Source organism: Muntiacus reevesi, chromosome 20, assembly GCF_963930625.1.
Source record: "Muntiacus reevesi chromosome 20, mMunRee1.1, whole genome shotgun sequence".
In the NCBI taxonomy this organism is placed as follows: Eukaryota; Metazoa; Chordata; class Mammalia; order Artiodactyla; family Cervidae; genus Muntiacus; species Muntiacus reevesi.
Genome location: NC_089268.1, coordinates 9,975,834 through 9,990,611, shown reverse-complemented (window position 1 = coordinate 9,990,611; position 14,778 = coordinate 9,975,834).

Genomic DNA, 14,778 nt, shown 5'->3' with positions numbered 1-14,778 from the left:
GGGTGAGGTTGGACAGGGTGTCTCCGCCACTGATGGTGACTCCCGGAGAGGCAGGAAGTGGACGTTGATGGCAAACTTGTCTTTTTGGGGCTGGCCACTGGGGAGAACACAGCTCGGAATGTGTGGGAGTGCCCGCAGTGGAGTCAGAGGGTTGCTGGGAGGGCTTTGGGGGTCCTACCGCTCTCTACCAGCATTGGCTGTACCCTGGGGCACAGCGGGTGAGCTGCTAGCGGTGGGGGTCAGCGCCACGTGCAGTGGTCCTTCCTGTCAGCCTGGGGGGAAGGCCACCCCACTGCCCGGCCAATGGGTGCAACTGGCAGGTTAGCACCATCCTGCCATCCTCCCATCAGCTGGAAACTCGGTGGGTAAATTGATAGTCAAGGACCCAGCAATACAACCCAGGAAAGAAAAAACCCGTCTTCCCTTTTCAGGTTTTTAGTGCAAGATTTTCCCCACTGCCATGTTTTGTCTTAAGTTGAGAAGGGAGCTAACACGAGATTCTATTTCTGTGAAGCTGTTTGGAGAGCAGAAGCAAGATCAAAATAAAAGAAATAACAAAAGGCCCCCGCTGCCCAGCCCCTTCCTTTATGGTGGAGAGCGCCTGGCACAAAGGCCCCAGGCGGGCGAGCAACATCCTCAGTCCTGCAGACAGCCCCACTCAGCTCTGCAGCCTTTCTCAGCTTTGAAGGGCCAAGCCCCCCCTTTAGCAGCTCTCATTTCACTAGGAACAGCACGAGGCGGTGGGGTTTGCCTGACGAAGGGCTCTGAGGGCATCTATTGGGGGAGGGGGGCCCGCTGTTGAGAAGTTTCCGCTGGCCCCTTCCCCGGCTCCCCAGGCCACAGCCCTGTCCTCCTTGGTTACTGACGGCCCTCTCGGGCTTGGGGGGCACCAGTAAAGAAGCTTGATGGCTGAGGGAGGGAGAGGTGCACCCCACAAATCTCGCCCGTGGACATCCACCCAGGAGCTCCAGGCCACCTTCCAGAGTCTCTGCTTGGGAAAAAGGTAAACACAGCCATTTGTCACTGACTTATCATAAGAACTGCGGTAGCAGCTGTTCCCCCTTAATTAATACACCATTGACTTTGAGCCTCAAAAAAAACCCTTTTGTTGAGACAGGTGTGTGGACTCAAATCCATTATCCTGTCGGCCTCTCCCAAAGGCGGGGATCACGAGAGCCTGACTCAGAATCAGCCCAATGTCTCCAAGCAGCACCTCTTGGGCAGCCGGGTCAGCTCTGCACGCCCATCCCGGAGCAAGCTTGAGAGAAAAGGATCTGAGCAGAGGGTCCCCGGGAAGGGTGGGGGGGAGGCGGTGAGTGAGGGGCAGCACACCGCTTGGTGCTGTTTCCAGGGGATAGAGGTGGGAACCCAGCCTTCTCAGGACCAACTCGGGCTAATCAGCATATGCCTGTAGCAGAGGAAGTTCTTTTAAAAGACATGATAAAATTAATCAGCATATGATAGCTTCGTGATGCGCTCATGATGCCCCCAGGCGGTGGGTGCTGTTGTTACCCCCTCCTGGGGGGGCACTGAGGCTCAGAGAGGTCAGGAAGGTAACGGAGCCAGGGTGTGAACCTAGACGGCCTGCCTCTTTTCCTCTCCAAAGAAGGGAATCTGTGCTCAGAACTGTTGTGTTGCTGAGGGTTTGCCAGAACAGAATGGAACCACCTTGTTCCAGACAAACAACCGGGACCTCACGGAGCCCTGGAGGCTCCTCCCTCCACTCGGGCCACACCCCTTGCGGCCCTCCCCAGGCCCCCCGCTGCCCCTGAGCCTCTGTGCTTGCCTCTCCCAACCCTGATCTCCTCCAGACCGCCGTCCCCACGGGGAGCTGTGGCTGCACCCCACCCTGCACACTCTCTGGGCTCAACACCAGCAGTGCTACACACTTGGCTTCCTCACGCACCTCCCTGCTGCAGGTTACCAGCCTGCTTCCTGGCTCCCGAAAGGGCCCGTAGCGCCTCCCCGGGGAAACACTGGCCACGGAGGGAATCTGGCTGGAGTCTCAGAGCCAGGGTGGGGCTCTTGGACAGAGAAGCAAAGAGGGAACCAGCTTCCCCAGGCAGGAGGGGGTCTGTTTGCTGGATTTCCTCCTCTGAGACCAACCCCCAAGGACCTGCCAGCCCACAGCAGAAGGTGCAGATGGCTCAGGCTCCCTACCTTTTGCCAGGCACTAAAGCAGACCAGCCCTCAGTTCAGTTCAGCCGCTCAGTCGTGTCCGACTCTTTGCGACCCCAGGGACCACAGCACGCCAGGCCTCCCTGTCCATCACCAACTCCCGGAGTTTACTCAAACTCAGGTCCATTGAGCCGGTGATGCCATCCAACCATCTCATCCTCTGTCTTCCCCTTCTCCTCCTGCCTTCAATCTTTCCCAGTATCAGGGTCTTTTCCAATGAGTCACTTCTTCGCATGAGGTGGCCAAAGTATTGGAGTTTCAGCTTCAGCATCAGTCCTTCCAAAGAATATTCAGGACTGATTTCCTTTAGGATGGACTTGTTCAATCTCCTTGCAGTCCAAGGGACTCTCAAGAGTCTTCTCCAACACCACAGTTCAAAAGCATCCATTCTTTGGCGCTCAGCTTTGTTTATAGTCCAACTCTCACATCCATACATAACCAGCCCTAGGATTTGCATAAGATGCTCATGGGAATGCCCTTCATTCAAAATGGAACTTCTCTGCAGCCCGGGTGAGTAGGAGCTTGGAGCAGATTTCATGTGTTTTCTTTCTTTTTTTCAGCCCCACTCTGTGGCATATGGGATCATAATTACCCAACCAGGGATCGAACTCATGCCCCCTGCATTGGAAACATGGAGTCTTAACCACTGGACTGCCAGAGAAGACCACTTCACGTGTTTTCTGAAGAAAGGGTTGAGATGTTTCTTCCTGCCAAGTGTGTGGGCCAGTCCCTGGCTGAGGCCCCAGTAACATTGCAGACAATCCTCTCAACATCACAGGGGTGAGGAGAGACTCCAGCCAAACCAGGGAGATGCTGCCCAGCGCCAGGACTTGGGATCAGGCTGCCCTGCCAGGTGGGTGGGCAGAAACGGCCTGGAGTAAGGTCTCAGGAGCTGGGAAATGCTGAGCAGGCTCTGAGAAGAGAGGGTAGGAGAGGTATCACTGGTGATTACAGCCCAATTTCTAAGCTGCTTCTGTTTAGTAAGGAAGACAGGGGAAAGTACAGTAATTTTCTTCAATGAAAACAGGCAACAGAATTCCCTTTGCTTCGTTCCCCTTGCAATTAAGCCCTTCTCTGCAAATGAAATGATTTGGTTTCCGTGGGGACTAATTTAAGCACACTGGAAGGGCCGCTGAACTTTTTGATTGCAAACACCAGCACGTGCAAAACAGAATCCCAAACAGTGATGCCAGGTTGGTGAAGCTCCACTGTGTGAAACTGGGGCGTCCCTGGGGTGATGTGGGGTGAGCTGGGTTAGCAGTCCAGCTCTGCTCCTAAACCCACGCCCCTCTGTGTGGCTGACGCCCTCTCCACTCTCCAGCCTACATCCCCACATCCCCAGTGAGGAGGCTGGACCAGACCCCCAGGGGCAAATTCAGAAGATCCTGACACATCAGTGATGGCCATGCGTTAATGATGCCACAGGTTCTCTGCCACTTCCTCCATCTCATGGAAGAACATTCCACGCTGGACCCAGAAAACGTGCATCCAAGTGGTATTTCTTCTTGAATCTGGGTTGGCCCTGGGTCAGCTTTGACCAATGGAACGTGGCCAGAGGGACACAGGCTAATTTTGGCCGGAGGCGTTGGAGGCCTTATCACTTCTGTTTTCACCCTCTTGGACCTGGAGCCACCACGTAGAGAGGCGCAGCTGCCTTGCTGGAGAGACCTTGTGGGGAGACAGATGCCCGCCAGCCCCAGCTGGTGCAGCATCCCAGCTGGTGCCCCAGCCCCAAGTGCGCAGAGATCAGCCGTACCCATCCAGCAGCGCCCAAATCTCAGGATCAGGAGTAAACGCCTGGTGTTGTCTTAAGCTACTAAGTCTGTTGTTTTCACTTTTTAAAATTTTTGGCTGTGCCGTGCTGCATATGGGGATCTTAGTTCCCAACCAAAGATCAAATCTGCACCCCTTACAGCAGAACGGTGGAGTCTCAACCCCTGGACCTCCAGGAGAGTCCGTGTTATTATTATAACTTCTTCATTTGAAATAGTTTGACTCACAAAAAGTTACAAAACTAGCACTGCTATTTCTGCTGTACCCTTCAACCCACCTCCTCCAGCAACCCCACAGCATCGTGTACCCTGTACAAACTAGGAAACTGACCTTGAGAGGGTAACTACTCACCCAGACACGGACCTTATTTAGGTCTCACCAGTCTGACATGCTGTGTGCATGTGTTTCTGTGAAATTTTCACACAAAACCACTACATTTTGGGTGGTCTGTTGCTTATGATAGAACAGATACAGGTATGGACAAGGTCCCCAGGAGTGTGTGTTATAGCTGGAAGTGACAAAAACAAGCTCAGGCAAATTCAGGCCCCAGGTGTGCACAGGAGCTCACAGAAGCCAGTCCCTGGAGAGGCAAGGGTGAGGGGGCCTCCGAGCTCCATCAGGCTCAGGGCGGGCACCGGGGGCCTGGCTGCGGCCACATGTTCTCAGAGGGCTCCCCCACCTGGCTGCTGAGACACCGGAGGGAGGGAGGGATGGGAAGGGCTGAGACGGACGGGAGTGGGGCCCACCTCCTGGCCAGCCACTGGGGATGGAGCTCCGGGCCGCCCCTGGGCCAGAGCGACCCCCATGTGCAGCACTGCCGATAGGAGGCGGGAGGTGTGTGCTCACTTGCTCAGTCGTGTCCAACTCTTTGCAACCCTGCCTGCCAGGCTCCTCTGTCCTCGGGATTCTTCAGGCAGGAGGTGGGAGGAAGACCTCTCAGAGGAAGGGGTGGCACATGGAGACCAGAAGAGAAAAGACAAGACATGTACCTCGGAGCAGAAATGTGAGAGATGAGGGCCACACCCTGGGCACACAGACGGTAGGGGGGAAAGGGGAAGAACAGCCCACGCTGGACTCAGAGAGCCAGCATGCAAGTGGTGAGGTGGGAACTCAGGCCCCTCTGGGGGACAGGATCTGCTAGTGGGCAGAAGAATCACCGAGGCCATTTGCCAAAATTCCCGCCCGAAGAAAAGATCACTGTTCCCTACTTTCTTTGAAAATTGGGCCTGACCATGGGCTTCCCTTGCGGCTCAGCTAGTAAAGAATCCTCCTATAGCTCAGGAGACCTGCATTCGATCCCTGGGTTGGGAAGATCCCCTGGAGAAGGGAATGACTACCCACTCCAGTATTCTGGCCTGGAGAATTCCAGGGACTGTATAGGCCATGGGGTCACAAAGAGTCGAACACAACTGAGCGACGTTCACTTTCATGTAACTTGCCTTAGCCGATGACATGAAAGTGGCAATGGCTCTGGGAGGCGGGGGCTTCAGAAGCTGGTTCAATGCTGCTGCGGAACCCTGAGTCCTGGAGAAACAACAGCCTCGGCTGGATCCCGGGCAGACCCGCTGTGCGATGGTGTAAGAAATCGCTGTGTGTTGGCGTCAGCCACCAGGAATCGGGGGGTGTTTGTTACTAGCATCAGCTGAAGAATTCACGTAACTAACTTTCACCACCTTCCTGGAGGGAATAACAAGAAGCTGGTGTCACTGTAGGACAGGAGGAGGACACTGCCTGACGCCTCTACCCCGCCAATCCAACATCCAGTGCTTGGAGGCTGGGAATGGACTAGAATATTCTGGAAGGTCAGTCCAGGCCCTGGGGTTTTTTCTCATTCTGTCAACGCGATGTCCAGCAGGCCTCTGCAGTGAGGATCTGGATCTTTCTGAGCTGGCTACCCCTGCTATGCAATTACTGCAAAGACGAAGTCTGTGGTCCCCTGAAGAGAAGGATCAGAGGGCTGGAGCCCAGCCAGTGCGGGGGAGAAGGAGTCCTCACCCCAGGCAGTCGGGCTGGCTCCACGCCGGCAGCCATCGTCACAACCTGGAGGAGGGGGCGCTGCATGTTTAGCAAAGGGGCAGGGAGGGCCTCAAGGCCGTCCAGGAGACCCAAGACCTCGGTGGAAGAGGCTGGCAGGGTGTAGGCAGGTCAGAGGTTGATGGAAAAATGGCCAGGGGAGGTTAGAAGGTGCAGAGGTCCCCAGAGTGTCCCAACCCCCCACACGTACAGCAAAGTCTGCCAAGTGCCAGGTCCTTGGTGGGGGCGGAGGTACCCAAGGATTTCCCCCTCCCAGGATCTTGAAGGTGGCTGATGGGGCCCAGACCGAGAGAAAAGTGTGTGTGTGCGCATGTGTGTATGGACACACGATTATGCACGCCTGTGCTCCAGCCTCCCAGCTGGGGGAGGGGGCTTCGTCTGAGACACACACGCTCCATGGACTTTGTCAAATTTGCAGATGCCACACTGTTGGGGGGATGATGGCAAATATGCCAGATGACAAAGCTGGGATCTAAAGGGAACTTGACAGGCCGGAGCGATGGGGTGGATCTAACACGATGAAACTTAACAGGGACAAACGTGTTTATTTTTGTTTTATTGATTTATTTGTGCCCTGCCTTCATGTGCAGAGGAATGGGCGAGGAATAGCAACTCGCAGGAGGAAGGCAATGAGACGCCAGCCCTGGGGGCCACAGGCCTGACTGCACAGAACTGGGGATGCAGAGGGGGCCGGGGCTGAGTTCCAGCAGGGGTTTGGGACCACAGGCTAATGCTCAGGTCTATGGGAGGCAATGGAGAAGTCGATTGTAGTTGCATCAATAAAGGCGTACCACTCAGGTTGGAGGTTAGCGGGACTGGGAGTCAGAACACGTGAGTCTGAAGCCTGTTTGGTCAGGCCGTCCTGCTGGGCAGGTACTTTTAGGCAGTTCAAGCCTAATTGCCCTCTTCTCCATCCACCTAGTAATCAGGTCCCCATGCCCGTCTCTCCTTTCCTGGGGCCAGCGCACCCCAGGCAGCCTCTCCCTTTAAACACATCCCAGCAAGAGTCAGGCTTGGGACTTCCCAAAGTGGTGGGGGGCTGCACACGTGGGTGGATTACTCCAAGAACTCTCTCCGCCCTCCACCCCAAAGCTAACACAGTCCGGCCCAGAGTTCTGGCAGCTCAGCTGAGGACTGGGAGTGGGATGTCCACCTCTCATTTTCTCTGAGGGATCTCTTACTGGCCCCCACTCTTGGGTTTTGCTGAGAGAAGGCTCAGCAGGAATATGGTCCCTTGCTCCAAATATCATAAGGGAAGGGTTAGGCTAGTTCTGATGACCCAGGAGTGGCAGGGCTGGGCCTGTGAGCAGAAACCTCAAGGAGACAAACCTTGGTTCTGTAGGAGAAGGAAGGCCCTCGATATTTTGAGCCTTCAACTGCCTTGGTAGATAATGAACCCCCCATCACTGGAGGTATGTAAGCAGAGGCTACATGGGCACACAACAGATTTGCAAGCATGGAATAAATGGATGGAACCAGACGAGTTTGAAGGTCTTGCCCTTTACTGAGATGGCATGACACTAGGCAAGCTCTTTCTTTTTTTTCATTTTCTTTTGTTTGTTTTAGGCAAGCTCTTGGTTAAAGCTTAACCAAGATTTTTGACCCATGAGAACCCTGAATAAGGCACCTCTCTCCCACCCCTGAACCCCTCCCTCCCTCTCACTATTAGAAGATACCTGGGGAAGAGGGTTCCTTCCATACTCCCTGGCTGTCTCAGGAGGACTTCCTGGAGGAGGCGTTGATCCATCTGCAGGGCCTGCGGGAGAAGATGTGAACTTTGTGGGGTAGTGGCCCCTGGCAGAGAAGTAAGAACATGCTGGAGAGGGGAGCTAAGCAGATGGTGGAACTGGGGTGGGCACACCGCTAGCTGGCAAGGGCCTCGGCTCTGGATCTGAAGCCCAGGTTCTGTGACTTCCTGGCCGTGTGACACACTTCTATGGCCCTCAGGTTTCCCGTCTATCAGTATATAATGGAGCTGACACAGGCACCAGCTCCACAAGCGCTGAAGTGTTCACTGACATACTGCAACATACTGGTACGTAGACAGTATTAATAATGATGAGGATGATGAAAATGTGTAAACAGATGGAATTAACCGGTGTTCAGATGTCAGCTCATCACAAGGGACTTGCCTCAGAAGCCGAAGCGTTTCTGCCTGGAGCAGGCAGCTGCCTGGGGGTGATGAGCTCCCTGTCCTGGGAAGTATTCAAGCCCTATGATTTGATGCCTGGGCAGGGAGGGGAGGCCTTCAGGGGCATGTAAGGGTGGCCAGCAGGGGTCAGCAGCACAGCAGGAGGGAGGGGAGGCACCTGCAACCTCCCCGCCGGCTGTGGGGACAGCAGGGGCCGGCAGAGTCAGGCGGCCTTGCCTCTGGCTCGGCCCGAGGCTTGTCCTGCAGGGCAGTCCTGGTACCAGCAGGCCGGGTGGTGTGGGGGATGGGAAAAGGAGGGCTCAGAGGCTTCGGATGAGGAGTCCCGTGGCTGAGCACAGTGGGCTTTAAGGGGTTCTGGGGAGACTAGGGAGACTAGAGCAGTGACGCTGGCACCCCAGGAGCCCAAGCTCCAGGTCCAGCCCCCCAGGAGGCTCACTCAGGTGGCCAGAGATGGGGTCAGCTGACCCAACCAGCAGTTCTGATCTCCAAGAGGGCCTGGCATCCCCCACACCCCTGGTGCTGGGCCCTCCTCAGCTCTGCTGGGGGTCTCCCTGGGCCAGGAGCCTGAGGAGGAGGACAGCAGGTCTAGGGATGGGCAGGGACTCAGCCGTGGCCCCAGAGGTGCTCCTTCTCCCTTCCTGTCCTCCAGGATGGACGAGGGGGCAGGCGATTGTGCTGTGCTGAGTCAGTACCGAGGGGTGTGCCGATACAGCCGCTGCAGTCTGAACAGGCACACAGAGCCCCTGGGGGCTGAGGGTGGACGAGGGGTTCATCCCTCCCTTACCCCCTCTGAGGCCTCCCCCGCAGAGAGGGCGCTTGCCGCCCCCGACGGGGCGTGGGGAGCCAGCCCGGACTCAGGGTGGTTGTGCTGCCCTCTGCCCGGCCCCCACCGCTTGGGAGGGCATGCAGGTCACTCCTGGCCCCCCGGGATGCCCCCCACCTTCCTCTGGGGAGGGTGCGCCAGGGTCGGGAGGGCTGAAGGCAGAGCAGAGAGTCCGTGCGCCCACCCTAATCCTAACCCTAACCCTAATCCTCCCTGCCTGGGGCCCATTCTGGAGCCAGAGGAAGCTGATGACCCCCTACAAGCCCACCCAAGGGAGCGCTCTGGTGTTGGTTGGGGGAGGACCCCAGCCGACAGCGTCCGGGAGGGAGCCTGGGGCTTCAGAGTGGCTCCAGGGACGTGGGGAAACTCGGACAAAACCAAATCGAAGCCAAGACAAACAGAATCTCTCCTGAGAGAAAAAGGCCTGAAATCCCACCATTAAAAATTCATTCCTTTAGCTTAACACTTTGCCCTTTTTAAACATACAAGCCCATCAGAGCCTCACCTCCGAGTAGGTTTATCCAAGGAAGGAAGAGAGAGAACGCTCCAAGTCCTGGAGAAGAAACACGTGAGGAGGCCGAGGCAGAGAGCTGAGCAGGAGCGGGTTTCTGGCATTTCCTTCCCCGGCTCCACGGACACCTGCCTGGGAGGGAGGTGAGTCTCCCAGGGCGGCCCCCGGGTTCGGGGAGTGAGACTGGACGGGAGAGACCACAGCCCTCCAAGCAGACGCCATGCACACAGGCGCATGCACACACACCCGCGGGCTTTGTGCACTCCTATGTACACACCTGTGCGTGCTTCGTGCACACATGTCCCTCCCCCCCCACACACACACCACCACACTCACCCTCCGACTCCTGCACATGACATGGAATCCAGAACGGGGAAGATTCTGAGCCTCCACCACCTCCTCATACCTCCCCAGGGGTGTGCCTGGAGCTGCATCCCAGGAGTTGCTTTTCTGATTTAGGGTCACCTCTTCCAGTCAGTGAATATTTCTGGAGAATCTACCGAAGCTGCTGAAGGGCCCTTGTGACATCTGAGAGGTGGAGCAACTAACCCATTAGCGAGGATTAGCTTTTCACACTGACATCTGCCTGGGGCCTCCCGTGAGCTGGCCCTCTGCTTCCACAGCCGCCCACCTGCCTGGGTCCACCTGCCGGCTTCAGCTGAGCCTGAGGTGGGCGGCGGGGATGCAAGTGGGGGGCCGCCTTGGTGCGTTAGGTCTTTATGTTGGGGGCCTCTTCCTTCCTTTTCCTCTTTTTAAATTGTGGCAAAACATCCTCCCCTCCTCTTTAAGTAAGTTTATCGTTTATAGTCACACGTGGACATAATTTTAAGAATCAGTGGACACAATTTTAGGAATCAAACAGCATTTCAAGGCTGATGCAGAAACCTGCCCCTGCCCGCCCCCAGGCCAACTTTCACCTCCACTGGTCATTTTCTCCTGTCCTGGGGTGTCTCTCTTCTACCCGAGGTGCAGATACTACAAATTCGCGATTTTTCTATTTTAGATTGTATCTATTGATTTCTCACTGTCGATTAGAATTTTACTTCCCATTAAGATTCAAGTACTCCATCACCCATTTCCCCTCCCCCTCCCAACCTCTAACCGTCTACTACCATCTTTATGAAATCAGCGTCTCGGGTGTACATTCCTGCTACAGCATGTCGATATGACTGAATCTGAATCATACAGTGTCTCAGGATTAGATTTTCTCTCCTAGAAAACTTTGTTTCCCAAATTTAATCAAGTTGCCTTTTGAGGTTTTTTGTTTATTTGTTCCTGTCATCAATCTCCGCCAGAGCCTCTGACCAGACTTTCAACCTTCTCTTGGGGAAATGCCCTGAAGGTCCAGCGGTTAGGACTCAGCGCTTTCCCTGCCGGGGCCTGGGTTCAATCCCTGGTCAGAGAACTAAGAACTCGCAAACAGAGTGTCACAGCAAAAACAGCAGCAAAAGCCCTCCTCTCGAGGTGGTCACACCCCTTTGGTAATCGGACCAGTCCTGCGGGACTCTCCCTACAGAAACTTGGGGTCCTAGGCCTCCCCCGCACCACCTTCCAACTCCGGACCCCTGCTTGCCGGGTCCGGGGTTGCCTTCTTTCTTGGTTTCTAGCCTCACTTTGGTGGAAGTCATCCTTTAAGATCGCCTTTCCAGGCTTGGCCTTGAGACGGGGCCCCCCAGCACCCCTTCTCTTGTTCTGTCCATGGGAGCCCCAGCCCTGCAGACAGTGCCTGGGTCTAGAAGCAGGGCGTCACCAGCCCCCAGAGCCTGGCCACTCTTCAGCTTTCAGTCCGTCCTCCTGCGTCAGGAGGACAAGCTGCCTCGTTTCAGAGGCCTCCCAACTTCTTCCTTGTTGAATCCCTTGACGACGGGCCCTCCCCAAAGTGAGGATAGCTAGATGTTAGTTGCATCTCCCAAAGCTGAGTCTCCCCTGCAGTCCCCTCCTGGCTCATCCTCTGTCCCCATGGCGCCTCTTTTTGCCCCCTTTTCCATCATTTAGGGGGGATTGTGGACCCAGTGTTCACTCTACTGTGTGGACTAACTGCAAGGGCATTATTGACTCATTTTTGTAAAGTCCCAAAACCCAGCACAATGCTGGTATGTGGCAGGTACCGTCTGGATAAATGAATGAGTGAAAGGCAAAAAGACAGGATCCTCTGCCCTCAAAAACCTCACAGCACAGTTGGGCAGAGGACGCAGGTTGGAGGGAGGAGGACGCTGATAGACAGATTCAGCCTCTGAGCTCAGAGCGGGGCAGATCGTGCAGCCCACAGGCCACGGAAATTCGGGGCTGCCCGGCCCCAGCGGGGGGGACAGAGGCACCGTGACAAGAGGCTGGAGGGAGTGGCAACCCAAAGCCATGCAGGGCAGCCAAGCTCCAGGCACAGGCAGGTCCAACTCAGGCCAGCAGTCCGGCCCTACCCCACGGCTGGGCCCCAGCTCAGCCTGGTGCCCGGAGAGGATGGGGTCCCCCCCACGTGAGAGGTGAGCATGGTGCCAGAGTGGGAGTGTCGGATAAAACGCAGGAAGCCCAGGACCCCCCGAGGTCTAGACCCAGCCCCCTGCCCTGCCCTGGCCCCCAGGCAGCTGGACCGCCCTTCCTGGCGTGGATCACCCTGCAGCCCTTGTGGCTGCCCCACCGCTGGGGAGGGTGAACTGGCTACTCACATCTCAGGCCTAATTTTCTTTCTTTCTTCTTTAATATTTATTTCTATTTATTTGTTTGGCTTTGCCGTGTCTTACTTGTGGCATGTGGGATCTACTTCCCTGGCCAGGGATTGAACCCAGGGCTCCCACACGGGGAGCGTGGTGTCTGGGCCACTGAACCACCAGGGAAGTCCCCAAGCCCAATTTTCTCTGCTGCCTTAGGAGGGCTGGAAAGGTCGCCAGAGCAGCAAAAGCCAGAGGGCCAGAGCTCTGGAGGGGAGCTGTCCAGGCCTACAAGGGCCTCCCCCCCGCCTCGGAACTTGGGGTCCAGGCTTGCCCTGATCTTGCTCAGAGGGGCAGGCAGCGGGTGGCCAGCCAGGCTGAAACAGGGCAAGTGGTGAGGAAGAGAACGCCTGCAGAGGCTCGCGGGACATCATGATCAGGTCCTCACTGCATTTCCCTTTATCGCTGCTGCAGCTGCCCTCACACATCGGGAACCCCCTGCCCCAGAATCTCAGAGCCTCTCAACCCAGGGCAAGGAGTCAGCAGCCAGAGCCTCAGCTTCCTTACCTGTGAAATCCGGACACAAGAAGAACACTTCCCTCACAGGTGATCAGAGGATTAACCCAAGTTGATAACAACTAGTAGTCAGAACAGTGCCTGGCGCTTGACAGGGGCTTTATCGGTGTCTGCTGACATTCTGTGCCAAATGTCATGATTTGAACCCCCCACCCCGTTCTTGCCACCAGGCCCAGGCCTCGCCCCTGCCCTCCCGGGTCCTCCCAGGCCCCTCGCCGCCTGTAGCAGCCTCCAGGGCCTTCCTGGGGCAGAGAACGGGGCCTGGGGAGCAGCTACCCGAAGAACAGGCTCCCCGATCACCAGCTTGCCGGGGCCCTGCCGGCCTGGGGTGGGCCGCCCCAGGGCCGGGGCGGGGGCGGGCCAAGGATGGATGGCCGCCCAGCCCCATGTGCTCAGCTCAGCAGAAACCACGGCCGACGGTAATGGGCTGGCAGCCCCCAGCTGCAACCAACTTCATTTTCTGCCACAATTAAACGATCGCCCACGTTTGCTCACACTCACTTATTCAATTACCTTCACGGCCCTGAAGGACTTGTGGAGAAACAGCCATAAATAATGTGCCTCAGCCGCCCCCGGCTCTCCCCCCGCCCATCACTCTTACAGGCCCAGGCCGGCCCCTCCTGCCAGCACCAGACCATCACCCCGTGAGCCCCAGTTCCCCAAGTCAGTCCTCTGCTCCCACCACCCACAGCTGGCCTGAGAGTGGGCCATCACCTGCTTCTACCCACTCAGCTGGGGTCCCCAGGAGGCCACCCCCTCTGCAGCTCTCCAGTTCCTCACCTGTGAAATGACAGAAAAATTATATTAGCTCTGCAGGGTGGCCCTTCCCAGGAACTGTGGCCCTGGCTTCATAGTCAAAATGCAGCACCTCTCAAAGTTGGGGGAGAGACGGGGGGTCCTCTCTCCACTGTCCCCACCCCCGCCACTCCAGCCACTCCGAAGGTTTCTGGGAACTCCACGCTCTCTGAGGCCTCTGGACTTCCATGGATGCTCTTCCCCTTGCTGTTCCCTCCATTCTGTTCTCTGCCCAGGACTCCTATGTGCCCTTCAAGGTCCAGCTTGGATGTCTCGAAGCTCACCCCATGGCAAGCCAATTAACCTCGCCCTCCTTAACGCTCCCCAGCACTTCACACATGCCTCAGTGGTACCCACGTGTCCTGCATTGGGGAGACAGGCTCAGATTCAAATATTCTGGGCTACTGTCCCCATAGAACCATTTCAGGGCATGAAGCTGAACTCAGAGTTGGAAAATGTGGTCACTGTGGTTCCCCTCCCCGACAGAGGCTCATGTACATTGAGGCCTTGCTGGCATTTATAATAATAACAGCCAACCTCTAGGGTACTTTATGTCAAACACTGCATTAAACGCTTTTTATTTGTACAACGTCATCAAAACGTCACAATAGCCCTAAGAAAATTATGCCCACTTCACAGATGCAAAAACTGAGCCTCGGTGAGGTTGAGATGCTCATCCCAAGTCACATCACCAGGAAATGGCAGAGCTAAGACTCAAACCAGGTGTGTGCACCTCACCATCCACGCTCTTCACCAGCCCCCCATCCCATGCAGCACAGGCCACAGGTTCAAGTCTGGCTCTTCCACTGACCGTTATGTGACTCTGGGCAAGACCTTTCATCTCTTTGCAGCCTTGCTTTGTTCCTCCTCCACTGTAAAATGAAAATACTATAGCTGGTGGCCTCTGAGGGTTCCCTCCAGCTCGGATGTTCTGAGAGTTCACTTCTTTCTGGAAAGCATTGGTCTGGCCAGCAGAACCAACGAAGTTGTGAAACCTAAAGGCACAAATGGTGGGTTCACCCTCTGGGGGGCTGCTCTGGGGCAGCCCCTCCCCATGCCCCTCCTCTCATGCCCAGAAAGCCGGCGGCAGGCTGTACCCTCCAGAGGGGCCACCCTCCACGCTAGGAACAGCGGCAGAGTCTCCAGGGCTCAGGGCAGGGCAGGCGCCTTCCTCTGGCGCCCTGTGATGTCGGCCTCTGGGGAGACCTCAGGCAAGTTAAGGCCAGAGGACTCAGAGCCCAGAGTCCTGACATGTAACTGGAATCTCGGTCCTCGTCACACACTGGCTCTT